The sequence below is a fragment of the Terrapene carolina genome, unplaced genomic scaffold (assembly GCF_002925995.2).
Source record: "Terrapene carolina triunguis isolate 2854851 unplaced genomic scaffold, T_m_triunguis-2.0 Scaffold211, whole genome shotgun sequence".
Taxonomy (NCBI): Eukaryota; Metazoa; Chordata; order Testudines; family Emydidae; genus Terrapene; species Terrapene triunguis.
Window position 1 is genome coordinate 37752996 of NW_020664562.1, and position 13794 is coordinate 37766789.

Genomic DNA, 13794 nt, shown 5'->3' on the forward strand with positions numbered 1-13794 from the left:
TGAACCTAAGGCTAGAGGGGATTCCTCTGGGCTCTTTGAATCTGATTACCCTGTAAAGTTATTTTCCATCCTGATTTTACAGAGATGATTTTTACCTTTTTCTTTAATTAAAAATTCTTCTCTTAAGAACCTGATTGATTTTTCATTGTTTTAAGATCTAAAGTTTTTGGATCTGTGTTCACCAGGACTAATTGGTGAGGGTATACTCTCAAGCCTACCCAGGAAAAGGGGGGTAAGGACTTCGGGGGGGAGGAATTAGTCTCAAATCTGCCCAGGAAAGGGGAGGATTAGAGACTTGGGAAATATTTGAGGGAAAGGCAGAGTTCCAAGTGGCTCTCCCCTAAGATTTGGAACACGCTTGGTGGTGGCAGCTTACTGTTAACCTAAGTTGGTAATTAAGTTTAGGGGGCTTTCATGCAGGTCCTCACATCTGTACCCTAAAGTTCAGAGTGGGGAGGGAATCTTGACAGGAGCATTTGTCACCGAACAGAACCTTTGCAATTCTGGGCTGCTCTGGGGGCTGGAGAGGCCCCTGGTGTTACTTAGGCTTGGTCTACACTTACCCCCCAAGTCGAAGTAAGGTACGCAAATTCAGCTACGTGAATAACGTAGCTGAATTCGACATACCTTACTTCGAACTTACGGCGGTTCAGACGCGGTCCACACGCGGCAGGCAGGCTCCCCGTCGACTCCGCGGTACTCCTCTCGTTGAGCTGGAGTACCGCAGTCGACGGCGAGCACTTCCTGGTTCGATTTATCGCGTCCAGACCAGACGCGCTAAATCGAACCCGGAACTTCGATTGCCAGCCGTCGAACTACCCGGTAAGTGTAGACTAGCCCTTAGACGACTCACAGGACCAGAGTAACTTAGGGCAGCCTTTCTTAACTGCCCTATAGACTGCAGCACTACAGACCGCAGCTCCACCCTTGACATACCCTACCAGACCCCAGCCCTGCCCCTGACATGCCACCTACTCCAGGACTTTAAAGGGATCCTTCAGAGGTAATCTTATAGCTGTCTCCTGCATTGCCTCTGCCAAGGAATCCTCCCTCAGCCAGATATATAGCAGCCCTAAAAATCATATTGTTCCAGCTCTTAATGCAGCCAGAGAAAACTCAATTGGTTCAAACACAAGCAGTAACAAGAGTTCTGAGAAACTGTTGTCCAGTGGATCTAGTGCAAGAAGAGTAGGACCCAGATTTGACAAAGGTAGTGCCTGGTCCCAAAACAGCTTATCTATGATGTAGACTAGAGCTTCCAGCTCCAGGACACTAATAGTGATAGCTTATACTGTTATGCTGAAAAGGTGCTGGTGGCTACCCCCGGGCTTCTCTTTAATCTGCAGGCAAGCATGCATCTCATTGAAGCCAGTGGGCATCCCTTCATTCAGGATATTGAACTGAGCTCCTTTATGGATAGCTGAAACAATAGAACACACCACCTAAGGGACCAAATTACATGCCAGGCCAATCAAAAGGTGAGCTATGAGGCAGAGTGGATTTCCTTGGGAGCTGATCACAAATAGAGGCTGTCTGTGAAAGCAGGGGACAAGAAGAACAGCCCTGTGAAGAAGCAGAGAGAGAGAGAGATTCTTTTTGGCAGAGTGCTAGCTAGAAATAAGTTGGGAATTGTGAGCAAGGATCCTGTTTGCTCCTACTGTATTCAGGGAAACAGGACTTTGTGTACATTCTTTGTAAACAAACAGTATTGTACCTAAGACATATCTGATTTTTAACATCAATTTCTCCTCTTAATGGAAAGAGCCCTCAAGACCCCAAATTTTGGCTAACTGCTTGGGCCAAAAGGGATAAGGCTGGTGTTTAGTAATGGGATAGAGTTTCCACAGACAAACTGTGACCTGATATTCCAGTTGAATCAAGCTGGAACAAATAATAGAGACGCTTCCAGAAATTAAAGACTGGCAAAAGAAATTTAAACAAGGCCTAAAACAAGTCCTGGAGACTTCTTTTTGGAGATAAAAATCTTTGTTGGGGTAGCAGCTACAAAGCATCCAGAAAGACTGGAAAGCCAATTCTGGACTTATGAGACAATGAGGTGAACAACAACCTGACTGACATGGACCAGAAGGTTTCCCACAAAATAGGGGCAGCCATGAAAGCTTTGGCCAACTTGGAACTTGTTAACAGAGATGAGCTGCAGCAAGGACTTAAGGACCATGAAGAAAAAAAAAAGTCAGCTACAGAAGAAAAGTTAAGGGACAAAGACTACAGTGGATATGGAATTAGGACAGCCACAGGACTTGGGTATGACTGTCCTATGTATTCAGTTTTCTACCGTGTCTATAACTCACATAGGGGAGAGGCTAGGCTGTCGCAGTTCAAACAATGTAAAAGTCTAGTATTTTTGAGGGAAAAACTCCCTGGGAGATTTATTTGGCTCAGTTCAATACCATAGCCCAAAGGAAATGGTGGGGAAGATGAGCAGAAAGACAAGTTTCTAGCATCCAGCTTGAGTGGACCAGCTCTGATGGTGCTGCAGAACTTACCCCAGAAAAAGGGACTGAGTTATCCAGACCTGGTACGAGCCCTTGATAGCATTTTGGAGCTAGCCATCAATCTGAGCTGGCCAGGGCACAGCTGAGAGCTGGGGGAGGGAAGCGAGATTCCAACTGAATTGGCAAAGGACCTGGTATATCCAGATAGCAATGAAGACCTCCATGATAAATTGGCAATGAAGCAATTTATACAGCTGGACTTGGACTTCCAGATCACGTTCAGCAAACAGAGGCCCTCAGAGAGGCTATGGAATTTGAATCTTTCCTTGCAGCAGTGCCCCAGAATAGAAAACAGCTACTGGGGAAGATGGAAGCTGATCACCATGAGCCCTGTAAGTACAGCTCTGAGCCTAGTATGTATGTTGGAACAGGGGATTCTGATCTGGTTCATGACTGTTTTGAATTATTAGAAAAAGTGTTCACTGGTTTTGTAAAACAAGAGAAATTGGCAATAATGCAAAAACTAAGGGAAGCGGTTTTGTTAAATGTTAGTGCTATTAAAAAAAAACAAAACCCAAAACTGGCCACAATAAAAGGAATGTTATAAATATAAAGTTGGCCAGGACAGAGCATCTCAAGAGCGCAGTGAAAGTCCTTCACCCAGTTTGGGCGGGGGGGGAGAAGGGGGAGAAAGAGGGGAAAGGATACCAAGCTGAAGGGGCAAAGCTTGGAGGTACAGTAGAACCTCAGGGTTACAAACTGACTGGTGAACCCCACACACCCCCTTTGGAACTAGAAGTATACAATTAGGCAGCAGCAGAGACAAAACAAGTACAGTACAGTACAGTATTAAATTAAAAGTAAACAAACCAAAAAAAAAAAAAAAAAGAGAGAGTGTGTTAAAAAATATTTGTCAAGATAAGGAAACTGTTTCTTTGCTTGTTTCATTTAAATTAAGTCGATTAAAAGCAGCTCTTTTCTTCTGCATGGCAAAGTTTCAAACCTGTATTAAGTCAATGTTCAGTTGCAAACTTTTGAAAGAACAACCATAATGTTCTGTTCTGAGTTACAAACAACCTCCATTCCCGAGGTGTCCGTAACTCTGAAGTTCTACTGTATACAGCTCAACCCTACAATTTTTGTTTAGATCTGGGCAGTTAAACAACAAATATGTTAAGGATGTGGCCCAGGTGAGATGAATGTTTTGTAGGCAATTGGTTTACAGTGAGCATGTTGTCTTACCTTTAGGATCAGGAACCATAACAACAGTTACATGCTGTGGTACTTTCCAGCAAAGGAAAAATAGGAGTAGTAAAGATCTGCTTTGAGGTATCCCCCTCTTCTTTCTTTCCACTTCCCTAGTCAGGTTTGGCGACTTTTATAGCCTTCTTCCAAACTCAGGATTTTACACCTGGTTGTTGTGCAAATTAGTCTCTCTAAGGTCCACTGATATCCAGTCCATATATTGAGTCTTTGGCCTCCTACTTGGGGCATCTTCCATCCATGATCATACCAAGGGCCATCCTACCAATATAACTCTCAGGTTTCCACTGGACATGTCCATATCAATGTAGCCTTGTCTCCCTCAAACTTGTCTTCGATTGGGAAAACCTGCATTAGGTCCCTCATAACCTCATTTCATTTCCTATCCTGGAGTGTCCAACTATTTGACCACCTCAACATCTTCATTTCCATGGTGCAGAGCATGTTGATTTCTTTTCTTGTGACTGGCCAAGTCTGTTCTGAACATTAGGATGGGTTGAATTACAGTTTTATATATTCTGGTTCCACAATCTTATAAGAAAGAAGAGTAGGAGACCTATACAGTGCTGACACAAATAAATGAAGTAGAATATAGGATACAGCTCAGTTCCAGGAATAAACCCAAAGTTATCCATTAGGACTATCTACGGAAGTATCAGGGGACAGGACTTCAATGTGGCTTCCCCCAGAAACAGAGGCTATACCTGCGCAAGCGGAGTCTGGGTGAGTTGTGACAGTAATGAATTCATTATCAGAACAAAAATGGGCAGAGGCTGTCTCAGCCAGCAACTCCACAGAAACAACAGACGCTTGTCAGAAGCCTGTTGAAAGCAGTCCCTCCCAGTTGGGTGAAAGGAAATTAGGCAGGGAGAAAAAAACTCCAAGAAGATTTGGATGGGAGTAAATCAGATTTAGGCTAATGATTTGAAATATCCTGACAGACAGATACTACATAAATAGTTAAGATTGTATAATTCAATTCAATATCTGGGATGGGTCATACAGGGAGTCATCACTTTGGAGTACATCAGGATGCTGGCAGAGCTGCGATGGGTTTTTTAGGCTTGGGCATCGGTGGCTACCAGTTGGCAAGACATTGATCTAAATTAAGCAGCTAAACTCCTTAATGGAAGAAGATAGCTGAAACCAAAAAAAAAAAAGATACCACTGAAGGGACTTGGCCATGTGCAAGGCTGATCAGAAGCAGAGCTATGTGGACAGAAGAGCTTTCCCTTGGGGCAGATTGAAAACATGGGGATTGTGTGTGAGAAGCACAAAAGCCAAGGGAGAAGCCTGAAAGCAGGACACCATCAGTGAGAAAAGCATGATTAGCGTGGCCTTGGGAGGAAGCCAAGAGAGAGCTTCTTTTAGTCAGAGTACTGGCTAGAATGAAGCATAGAATTTTGAACATGGAAAGTATCTCCTGTTTTTTATTCCTACTGTATTCAGACAAACAGAACTTTGTGTACATTCTTAGTAAAGAAACAGGACTGCACCCAAGAAATACCTGATTCTATCATTAATTTCTCCTCCGAACAGGCACAAGCTGCAAAGCTCTGAATATAGGCTAACCGCTGGACAAAGAGGGAACAATACTAATACAGTGCCTTTCATTGCATAAGATTAAAAAAGACTTCACAAGCTATATTTATAAGCAAGTAGGATTTTGTTTTCTGCCCAAATCCGTTCTTTTACTGAAACACCTCTCCACTTTAGTCTAAATTAAAATTAAATATACATTATGGCTTGTTTAATTATCCAATATTTTTAATTTGTGCCGCATGTAGCGGAACTCTGGAATTGCAGTGATGAATACAGACAGTGATTAATATCAGATGCTTCTTCAGAAGATACAAGAAATCCCATAACGGACAATTAGGGAACTTCTCCATAAGGGAAGTTTCTTCCTACCCTCAGTCAGGTAGTGATTTGCCTATAGTCTGAAACAAGATAGTTTATATTCACTGAAATAAAATAAAATGTTTTATCCTGCGTAGATGTCCATAAGTTCCAGTGGGAAAGTATGCTCTGTGTAAACAAATATTTTTAAATAGCTTTTAATTTTTATTTCCTTTAAATTCCATTGGATGACTCATTATTATAGTTGTGAAAAAAGCTTTAGAGGAATGTTCGATTCCAATATTTGATTTGTTTGGGTTGTGACCCACACACTGTCTAAAACATTGTCCCAGGACCCAAAGGAATTATTTAAATAAATGAATTAAAATATAAATATTTATGAATAAATGAATGAATGAATGAATGAATAAAAATATCACCAACACACTGACTCCTTTCAGCCACAACAGAGGGAAAATCTTAGTAGGCCAATAACATATGCCATTAAAGACTTGATTCTACGGCCTGATTTCAGGGACATCAAAACATTCTGCTTATGCCAACAGCAAATTGAAAACACAGAATAAGAAAAAGGTTACTGAGACTTCAAATAGCTCTGGGAAAATATCAGACCTGCAGTGATCCGGTTTCTTTCAAACGTTTCTCCTCCGTTAATGAGCTGTAGCTGGAGGGGGTTCAACTAGCCTTTCCTAATCACATGCTCAGAATTCACTGTGAGGAATCAGGGACAAGGAATTCTCATTTCAGAGGCTTCTTCTGATTTAAGAATGGAGATAAATAAAATAGTCCAAAAACTGGACTGGAAGGGGACAAAGGGAGCAGGAAAAAAAAAACACCTCAGCTATATTCACTTGTACAGAGTTTCACCTCAAATGGGAGAAGGTTTTAGGACTTCTAAGGGGAAGAGGTCTTCCTACCCTATGAGATTCCAGAAATCTGTGGGGAAGGATGAGAACCGTGAATGCAAAGAAGCCCCTATAGAGGACTGCCTTTTATATGATGCCCTGTTGTCTGGTCCCAACTCCATGGTAACAGATCCTTGGGGAGAGGTCTTAACAGGAGTTCCTAATGAAAGTTCTCAGGGTTAGTAGGGGAGGATGATGCTACGGGTAGTTGGTCTTCTGCTCTACCTCCTCCCACAGCTCTCAGCCATCTCTCTAAAACTCCAAGGAGCTCCAAAACAAAAGCTTCCATGGTACCAAAGGTGGGGACAATGGAATGAGTCTGCAGCTCTCTTCTTAAGTCCCCCAGGAGAGAGGCACTCCCTGATATTGGTAAACATTCTTATATGAGAAACTGAAACGAAACCGGGAAACACTGGACAAAAAAGACGAACAATGAATTTCATGCCATTTCAGTGGTCTTTTTGAAGATTCCTGTACTGACTGAATATTTCACACATGAATGCCTCCCCGTGGCCCCCATGGCCGCCCTTATTCCTGGCCAGAATAGATAATCTTGGGCTCTGTTCTATACTTTTCAATACACACATGGGTACTGTGGATTATGCTTAGAATTCCTAATCATGCCATGTGTTATTATGACATGATTCTCTTTGTACATAATGCCACGTTTTTGCTTTTTCTTTTGAAAATCCATGTAGGATTATTCTCTTGAGCCCTCGATCATTTTGTTTCTCTCATTTGAGCTTCTAAAATTTAGTTTCAGCAATGGATAATACTTGAGTGTTATTTACTTCAGATTCCTCTCTTCCTGAAGCTCCTGTTTTCACTATTTATAGGCACTCTTGAAAGCATGCCTATTGCAAGAAGCTCCTTAACAGACCTATCTTTCACATTTAACAAGTACTTATGCTTCTTCTGCAATAATCGGAATCTTTTTTGTAATATTTATTCCAGTGGTATATGGTCTATTTCTTTCTCAGCCAATTTCTGACTAGAAATATCTTCATGAAACCGCTCAATCAAAATCAATTGCCAGAATTTTTTTCCAATGTGTTATGTTTAGTCAATGCTTTGGAAGCATACCTCACTGGGTGACCATCTCACAGAAGAAAAGCGCCCAGTGCATTTAAGCTTGTGCAACTGAGATTTTAGGGTCATTGTTAAATCGTAAAATATTTCTGTGCTGGTGCATCTATGATTTTGTTTGTTTGTTGTTTTAAAATTTCCAGAAACTTTTCTCATGTCTCATCTCAGGCCATTCTGTGTTGTTCTCAAGAAGCATTCGGGGGCAAGGGGAGGAGCACTTAATTGTGACAAATCAGGCATGAATTTGCCTAGCTATTTTAACGTGCCAATGAATCTCTGTAAGCCCTCATTGGTTGAGGGATTTTCCTTTTGTACAATTGCCTCTACCTTTCTAACTCCCAAGGTCACTGAATATGAGTTTTACATAACTATTTGCATTCAGCTTCATCTGGCATTTACTCCTGTTTAAATTAAGGTCCTTTTCATTGGCCTGTTGGTTACTTCTAAAGAAAATGTGGCTTTCGCAAGCAACATTCTTGCCTGAATCAAAGTATTCTTGAGTGACTTCACCTAACAGTTTGCACTCCCCATTCTCCCACTGAAATGTACTGTAAATCATTCAGTGCCTTGCAGCCTGCCATATGCAGTATGGTGAAGGATTTAGCTTTCTCCCATTTATCTTGAACACTACTTGCTTCTAGGAAACTTAAAGCACTGCAGTCACCTCCTCCAGCTCTCTTGCGGTCGAAGAGATTCAGGTTACTTCAATTGCTCCATTATTGTAAGAGATTCATTTTACTTAAAATAAAAGGTGTGACATACAGAAGTACTGGAAAGGAATAGATCTCTATTTCCTTGTTCCAGTGTCTGACATGGGTCTGGGTTACAAAAGGGTATAGTCAGTATCCATGGACACCAGTAATTGCTGTTATAGTCATATTGTATTATGATATACGAGGAATAAGGAGTTCCTGATCTCCCTCTCCATACCATTCATTATGTATACTTTTACCACATGCCCTCTTATTTATTCTTCTTCTGTCTAAAGCAGTAACAAAAATAGTTTATATCATATTATTGCATAATTTGAGAAATAGTATGTGATCATATACTTAAAGCCTGTGAGTAAATGAAAGTCAGGGGAGTTTTACCACCATAAAATTGATGTAACGGAACAGAAAATCAAATCCTATCTTTGCACATGTGTATAGGGAGCAGAGCTAAAGGGATACTGTCAGCTTCAATTTGGTCAAAAGATTATTCTTTTGTAAAAACAATCTTTATAAGACCAATAGAAATATTTTCATAATGTTTAATTCAATTATGCTTATATAATAAACTGTTTTAATTTATTCCCCTGCAGTGCCTCACCCCCAATCACTGAAAGTGACTATGAAACTCACTAAAATTATATTTGTCTAAACTGAGCAATAAACAAAAAAGGAAACATCATGAACAACGACAAATAAATTAGATTAATATTCTCTTGCTTTTGTAATATAAGGTGTTATTTGATAATTTAGTTAAATAAATGTTTGCTTACAATATACTTCATTTTGTTAAATCTACATTAATTTCATTGTCATACTTATTCCAATATCTCTTTACTGATTTAATCACTAATCCTGCAAACATTTACTTTGCAGTGTTACATACTTCTAAGTATACCTGGCAATTATTTGTTGGCTAACTTATTACAGGCTTCCTGGTAGAGAAGTAGGACTCTTGATCAGGGATTTGAATGCTGAATGGGTAGGGAAGGGTGTTCCATGTATAAGGGGTGGTGGCATGAAAGAACATGCACAGGTGGTTGAGAGAGAAAAAAATAAACTGGGAAACACACTGGCATCAATGGAGATACGGCAGGTATAAGGAGCAACATGAAAAGAAATAGTCAGATAAGCAGGGAAAGGTAGAGTTACGTAGAGCTTTGTAGATACCTGATGTGCTGGTGAGGGGGAAGCAGCAGAAAGATTCAAAGTTGACCTGCACATGATCAGATCAACTGGTTAGGTAGATGATCTTAGTAGCTGAGTTTTGTATTGATTAAGGAAGGTTAGAGCGGGAGGGGAGCACAAACATTGGTGTCAGAGTGCCCAGTGAGAAAGAGGTTGCAGTAATCATTGCAAGAAAATACAAAAATTGGATGAGAGTTTTTGCTGTGTAGACAGAAAGAAGAGGTCAGATATTGCTGACTGTGGTCTGATAATCAGGTACAGAAAGTCAGAGATGGGCCTAAGCTACAAATTTCATCAAAATTCAAGGGGAGGTGGATTTAGTCTGCTAGTTAAGCCCACTAAAGACAAAAGTCTAAGCTACAATTTCTGTAACTGGAGTGGATTCAAACTCTCCCAGTGTGTTCTTTGGGAGGCAAAAGAGCCTAAGGGAGAATGGATTCAGTATTTCAATTCAGGCCTAAGTCTAAGCAAGATAGAAACAAAAAGGATTCTGTTAGAATGGCTCACCAGAATCTAAAAAAGAAATAGATGGGAATAAAAAAAGAAATAGATGTGCTTGGATATTCCTATAATAGGCACATTAAAATAGATAAGATGACAAGGGAAAAAGGCAGGTAATTGCTATGAATGGCTTGTTTAGTGCAGACGGTATACTTGGTGCTATAGGAAAAAAAACAAAGGGAAGGCTTGGTCTCTACCCAAAGGAGTTTACAATCTAGATGATTTATTATGAACTAGTCACTTATTTACAATTTAGCTACCATATCTGGAGATGACAGTGGAGAAAAAAATAAATTAGAGTGTGTCAAATCAGCACAGTGCATGTCTTATTTCATTATGAATGTAAAACATGACATAAAAGTGCAATTCTAATTTGATATGCAAATCCCTCTACACTAACCTTGACTGAATGACAGCAGTAAAGTGACAACATTCTCTAAAATTCACACCTTAATTCTGTTTTACTGCTTTTCTTGCATGCTAGTAAAATTTTGAAAAATGAAACAAAGAATTATGACAGCTCTAGTTAAGAGAAAACACGAATATAGCAAAGGGATTTCTCTTCAGTGCGGGTAGCCTCTTGAAATATTTTACATTGCAGCAGATGGTGTACACCACACAAAGCAACTTCTCCCTTCAGTAGTTGCAATTAATTACAAGAATTTTAGTATCTCGTTGCCTATCTAGGCTGATTTATCATGTCTCAGCCTTCACATCAAGAAGGCAACCATCTCTGCTATCATGGTAACTAATGCTTCATGGTTCTGAAGGTACCTGTTGCACACAGAACTAAACTACATCTCTTATTAACACAAATACACCCCGAAGTATCTTCTCCATAACACAGGAATGTTAAATCCCCAAACCCCTCCTAAACTCACATCTCCTATATGGCACTGAACTGAAAAAAGGTAGCTTTAGAAAAACAAATGGACTCAAACCACATGTTAATGAATATGTTGCACAGCAGTAAAACAAATGAAAAAATGTACCACAAAAATGCTATAATCCGATTTAGCTTGATCAAAAAGTTACAGGAGCTACACCTCCAATACTTCAATATCACATTGCATTATTGACTAGACGCACAGTGAGTGGGTTTCAGTGGGTCTCAAACATTAAGCATAGGTACTGCAGGAAATAGAACACTGGACTAAATGGGCCAATGGCCTGCTCTAGCATATCAACTCCTATTTTCTTAGGTACGTACTAACAACAAATTAAAAAGAACAATAAATCAAGTAAACAAACAAAAAATAATCACAACATAAACACAAACTGAAAGAATATGTATTTTTCCATTGTAATTGCATTAAAAATAAATACATTTCAGATAGAACTGGAAAAAGTAACACTGAAAAAAAAAACCCAATCACAAAAGTTATTAAAACCAGTGAAATAAATAAATGAGTAAGCCACTACAACCAGGATTTCTTGTGAAACTAAATCAACCAACGGGCAAGAAATGCGCTGAAGACCTATTAAGACAGTACAGAATATAGAATACATAAAATGTAACTATCTTTTTGTTTTACAACCTAACTCAAACAAGCAGCATAATTCTCAACCACTTCACCTCCTTCTGAGCTATAATTTAAAAGCAACACCACTAACATTATTTAAATAATCTTCGTTTTACCTTTAAAAATAACTCTCAATTATGCACACCTGCATCTCCACTTCCCATGAATTTGCTTCAAAGCTTCTTTTTTACGGCCAGGTTTGGAATGGGTTTCTGGGGGACTTAAAAATTCATGAGGCGATCACAAAGGCTACCTTGGCTCACCTGTGCTCTGAGAGCGAGTGACCCAGGCAGGCTCATCTCAACATCTCAATTGTAAGAAGAGCGAGGGACACCCACCCTTCCTTCTAAAAGTTCCTGAACGTGCCTCTTGGTGTGTCTGTATTCACACTGTCAGTCTTGGCAGGACCATCCTGGGATGGATGGAGATACTCAGCTAGGGAGCACTGCACGTCCCTGCTTGCCACACACTCCTCTCCAATACCGCCTAGTTGGAGCCAATCAATCACTATTTCTATTTGAAGCCATTAGTGCAGCTCTACATTTCCCTGTCGCCCTGATCTCTCCTCGGGGCACCGTGCCCCTATGGCTTTGTCCCTCTCTCCCCGCCGGGGTCCCGCTTTGCGTAAAGCCCCAGCCCAGGGCAGCTGCGACCGCTCCCCCGCTGGCAGAGGGAGAGGGGCACCGGGGCGGCTCAGCTCCGCGGGCTGCCGCCCTCTCCAGCCGCCAGCGCACGAGGGGAGCGCGGACCAGCGGGCGCCCGAGCGGTGGGAAGCGCTTACCTTTGCCAACGCACCGGCGTCCTCTTCCTCCGCCGGGCCGCCGCGCGAGGCTCTTTTGTTCTCCGGGGGAGGGGGGGTGCACGCGCTCTCCGGGCCCCCCGCTGGGGCTGAGCTTGGAGGCTGAGCCGAGGCAGCCGCCCGTCTCCTCGCCAAGCGCCGCCGCCACTGCCACCGCCGGGCTCGTCGGCGCTACGCGGAGCTCTGCCCAGCCGCTGGCGCCCCGGCAATGACAATGGAGCATTTGCATGGAGCGGCGGCTTCGCCTGCGCTGGGAGTCGCAGGGCCACCACCTGTCAGCGCGCCGCGGGCAGCCCAGGCCGCGCCAGCCTGACGCGCGCAGCGCCCCGGCGGGCCCCGCTCTGGGGCTCCCGCCACACCGCGGGCCCCATTCCCTGAGGGGGGTGGGAGGGAGAGGGGCACCCAGGGCAAGCTGGGGAAAGGAGCTGCCCGGGGCCGGTGATAGCAGCGGCCCGGGAGCCCCGGCTTCTGGGGAGCAGAGAGAAAGAGACGCCCGGGGAGCCGGGGTAAGAGTGGAAGCAGGAGCCGGATTGGAGCCGCTCCGTCGGCCTACACCTGCCTTGACGCCCCCACGCCTGCTCCCTGTGCGGAGGACTCATCCCCTGGTTGTTTCCCCCCAGAGAAGGGTGCCCCGTGATGGGGACACAGCCTGACCCCCATAGCCGCGATGCTTCCTCCGCACCTGCAGGCCCTGCTGTGAGAAGCGTCGTGTTCAGCTGCCAGCCCCACTTCTCTAGGCCGGGGCTGGCCAAAGAAATAAGGGCACCGTTCAATAGTGTTAGCCTCTTTAGTCGGTAACTTTCCTGCTGTGGCATCCCAAAGTGTCTAAGCGGCTCTGCAAAGTAAGCACTTCAGTCACCTTGAAATGCAGCCACCTCTGCAGTGAAGCACAGCAGCCCTTTACAGTGTTGCAACTCTCCTGATTTTATTGCAAGTCTCTAGTTGGTGGGGGGGAGGGGGTTTAAGCCCCAACTACTGCTGTCAATTCAGCATGTTGGAATCTCAGCTTTAATTTTTAAGAGAAAGTTTCTAGGCCTCACCGTTGCAAAGAAAATCATAAAAATCTGATCCCCATTGTACACCCAGTGGTTAAAATAGAAATGACAAAAAGGACCCAGAATTTATTTTTAAAAACTCATTGTTCTGGGGCTGACTCATAGTTTTTTAACACTTGGGGTTGGCAGTACTAACACCGCACCTCTATTGAACATGGCAGTGTAGAACATGAAGTGAAGAATACCCAAGTAAAGAACTAAAACTGCCAGTCAGCTGTATGTTTTAACAGCTTCATTTCCTAGAGGTTCACTGTCAGTCTAAAGAAGTCGTATGGGTGGAATGTTGTTAAGTTGATGTGGGATAGCCCAGCCATGCTGAAATGAATTAATGGATGCCTAACTTCTCACATCCAACCCTGGACAAAAAGTTTGGCATCATTCCCCTCATCTTGCTACTTGGCCAGACCAAATTCAATCCCCAGAGGAGTGAAGGATTCGTTTCATGTAG

The 13794-nt window shown here is 42.6% G+C and overlaps 1 protein-coding gene across 1 annotated transcript in view; it reads right to left on the reverse strand.

The window, feature by feature from the left end:
- Positions 1 to 12323, reverse strand: part of LOC112115931 (cAMP-specific 3',5'-cyclic phosphodiesterase 4B) — a 395215-nt gene extending 382892 nt beyond the window's left edge. The window contains exon 1 of the mRNA XM_024213161.2: positions 12274 to 12323. The gene's annotated coding sequence lies outside the window, so the exon portion shown is untranslated. The remainder of the gene's footprint in view (positions 1 to 12273) is intronic.
- Positions 12324 to 13794: the final 1471 nt, after the last annotated feature.